This window comes from Lactuca serriola, chromosome 3, assembly GCF_051521515.1.
Source record: "Lactuca serriola cultivar US96UC23 chromosome 3, Lser_US96UC23_V15, whole genome shotgun sequence".
In the NCBI taxonomy this organism is placed as follows: Eukaryota; Viridiplantae; Streptophyta; class Magnoliopsida; order Asterales; family Asteraceae; genus Lactuca; species Lactuca serriola.
Window position 1 is genome coordinate 207,536,055 of NC_136410.1, and position 4,207 is coordinate 207,540,261.

Here is a 4,207-nt window from a genome sequence, read left to right on the forward strand (position 1 = left end):
CGCATGTCGCGATGGGAGTTTAAACAATAATTTTTGTTTTGTTGTATATACATTATGAATAAAATGTTATCCACAACCGCATTGTACTTTTTAAGCATAGAGGTTTAATAAGAAAAAAGTAAAAAAAAAAAAGAAAGAAAGAAATGAAAATAAGATGCTATATCAGACAATAAAATAAAGTATATTTGCTATTTCTTGCATTTAACCTTTTATCGGGCTAAATGCAAGAATAAGCAAGACACTTTCATTTTGTTATCTAATATAGCAACTTACTTTCATTTAATCTTCTTTTTTCATTTTTATTTTAATGTCTATTGTGCTATAATTAAGTGCATTGCTATTAAGCCAACGTACGCTGAAAGTACAATGTTAGAATTCGGAAACATTTCAATGTATATGTTCTGACATGTAAACATAACATAATTCTCTACTTGTTCAAATCATTCTTCTTTATCGTCCACTTAAACGACGAATCTTGAAATAAAATGCAAAAAACAAAGATAAAATTGTGTGGACACTACATCATCGTCAATATAACATAAGATCACCCTCAACTTTCCTTTAGATTCCGCCCTGTTAACAAACCAAAATACAATATTACCAATTTACAACCGTTATCCATCATCCATCAAGATTTCAAGATAAACAATAACAAAAGGCTTTGAAGGTGTGTTTTTCAAAATTTAAAGGGATTTGAAAATGTGGAAAAAAATTGTCTTAAAAATTTCAAACATGAAACCTCATGTTTGAGAGCAAAACATCCTAATTTTGCTGAACATAACTTTGTTTATATTTCAAAGAAAAAAGATATAGCTATTTTTTAAATTTCTTTTAATAAAAACTAGGTGTGAGACCCATGATTACATGGGTTCATTTAAAAGAAAATTTAAATATAAAATTCAAAATATTTGAGAAGTTTGAATTTATAAGAAAAGTAAGAAAAATATTGAATTATAAAAATTAAAGTGTTTTTTTTTTCTCTTTTCAATTTAAACAAATAATTTAGATAAATAAATAAAGGAAATTAATGAAACTTTAATTTAGTAATTTTAAAATTAGAAGTCTATTAATGAAATTGATATGCATTTATAGTTAGATTTAAATAATATGTGGAATTTAATAAAATAGAAAAAAACCATAAAATGACATGTGGAATAAAAATTAAATTAAAATAACCATAAAATTATATGTGGCAAAATGAATAAAAATATGACATGTAGCAAAAAGATTTTTATTTATTATGGTAGATTAGCTCAAATTAATGAAAATCACTCTAATAACCACATTTTACAAGTCATTACGAAATGAGTGAGGATTTTGCATGCAAAATTGTCAAAATGACGTTTTGCCATTTTTTAAGGCACATTGAAATGAGGGGATGATTATGCGTTTGATGTGCGAAAAATAGTTTAGTAAAATAAACTTAATTCCAACTACAAATCTAGTTTTAAATTTATAAATCCTAACAAATTAAACTGACTATTAGAACAAGATAATGTACCTGATTATAATATTAGTTGAAGTAAGGATGTCGAACTCAAAAGGAAATAAAGTGTACTAAATAAACAAAGTAATTCTAAAGTAAGCAAAATACTATTAATTAAAAGATACGTTTGATTAAAATTTCAAATCACTAATGAAGTGCAATGAAAATTTGATAGACATTCATTGATTTCTAAGGTGATTAAGTCATTGCTAATTATTAGGGCCAAGATCATCAACCTTATTCAAAATCCCGAACACTATTCAAGATCCTGACCATCGTTATTATTATTTCCTAACATTTCTAATGGATATATTTCTAGTCTTTTTCTCATATGTACAGAATTAGTCAACATAATACTCATTCTAACCGAATAAGTACTTCAATCAGGAAAAAGACCGGGGAATACCAATTCAAACCAACATGTTTAATTTTATTCGAGAAGATCCCGGGAATATCAGACTTATTGTTACTTAGACTAGACTATAAATACACATGTATTTTGCACACAACACACACCTAGACTTACTACAACTATTGTACTCGTTTATTCATCATTTCATCTATAATTCATCTTTTCGATTAATAAAAACTGACAAAGCAGATGATCATTATCACCTCCCAATGTTTTGTGTCGGGGATCCTAGCAATGATCAACGGCTTTCCTTGTAAACCACTTGTGTCACATACTCTTGATTTGCTCATTTGCTTCGATTATAACATCACAGCCTCTCATACAATTTGATTGATTTACACTTGATTAATTATTGACCCAAACAATTTGGCGCCCACCGTGGGGCCGTGGTGTTTGTAATCCCCAAAAATTATGTCTACACAACCTATCCTTTTTTCCTCCTCTGTTCCCTCGATTCCTCCGAAAAATCTTCCACCTCCTCCAAGCGGGCTACCCAACCAAAGGAAAAATTCCGATGTGCCAAATAAGAATACTCTTCCGGTTGCACCAGGATCCCTGGGAACCCAATATATTCCTGCCTCGGTCTCCAATAACGAACTCTTCTCTATGATGAAGACGTTGACACAAAAGGTGACTCAACAGCAGTAAGACAACAGAGTGCTGCTCAAGGAAGTGGAAAAGATAAGGGCAAAGATCCACAAACCTCAGGAGGCGACACCTTCAATATTGAAACTGAGGATCCTGAATTTTGACAATCTAAGATCCCTAGGGAAACGCCCATAATTGATGGTTCCAACATCTGCTGCTACCCTAATAGGGAAAATAATCCCAAACATTCGAACTTGTGTGACCCATGATCTTGATGAAACCTTTAATACTCCTAATAATAGAAATACTAGTAACTTCTTTAATAGTAATATTAGCAATACTAACTGTATCATCCCCAAATTCACTGTCATTTTAAAAATTTATTTATGCTTATTTAAAAATCAACTATCCATTTTAAAGAAATATGTTGCGGACTTTGTTCCCAAAAAACATCATAAATATATTATCAAAGTATTTCCGAAGAAATGTATTTTGTTTATATTAAAACTTTGGGATGTTATTGTCAATACAGAAACATAAGCATAAACAGACCTTACATTCATTTACATTAATAATTTACATCTCGGTTAATCTCTTAGTGTAATGTGTCTTCGTATCGATACATGTGATACAAATAAATTAAGTGGGTCAGGTTGGGAAACCTGGTGAGTACATAGGGTTTTCAATCCACAATAATATAATTATTATGTTTAATCATCAAACAATTAACCCAACATCCCATCCACATTATCTTATTTATTCTTAAGGATCTACCCTAAGAATCATCTATCATTCATTCATTCATTCATTCTTAAGGATTGTCCTATGGAATAGGCATGAATTCCATCGCTGCCAGGGTCTATTCAACAGTCACTAAGTCCATAGCTGCCGATGTTATCTATTAGGCACTAAGTCGATAGCTACCAATGTTCATCTATAGGGCACTAAATCCATAGTTGCCAACGTTCCTTTATGAGGCACTAATTCCATAGCTGCCAGGGTTTTTAGAGTACATCTGGTGAACACATAGTTCAAAAACACCTATAAGTTGCGAGACTGCTAACGTTCCACTGGACTGTCTAGAATGGTCTGTGGTCGTCATCTATACTATGCTAGATGATTGGATCATCACTTGGGTCAAGGCTTCTCATCATCTGTATCACCTTTCATCTCTCGTCATTCATCTCATCTTTACCCAATATATTTATAGGTGTAAAAATACATATACAGTTTAAATCAAGTAAAACGTGTATATTTTGTTCATTTAAAATATATATCAAGAACACAGATAATATGCACACATAACACGTAATTTATATTAAATACTTCATATCTATGTGTAAAATGAAAGTAACTATGTACTCACTTGTTAAAGTGATGACTCCAAACTCGGGCAACTTTCGCTTCTAACAAATTTATTTTCCTTCGACGAAACCTAGTATAATTATCACTAGATTCTAGTCTAATATTTATTGCGACTAATTATTAGTCTAGATTTACGAGCGATATTGTTTTATAAGTGTTAAATAATACTTTTCAACTACTATGTACAGACAGGGGCAAAGCATGAAACACCAGAGGGCAGGACCATTTTGACATTTAAGCTGTTCTGAAATCCAACAACCCTATGCGACCCAGATTCCCCGTACCGTGAACAGTTAAAATGTATTATAATAACACTTTTTATAACTTATACTTAGCACATATATTGCTTATAGGTT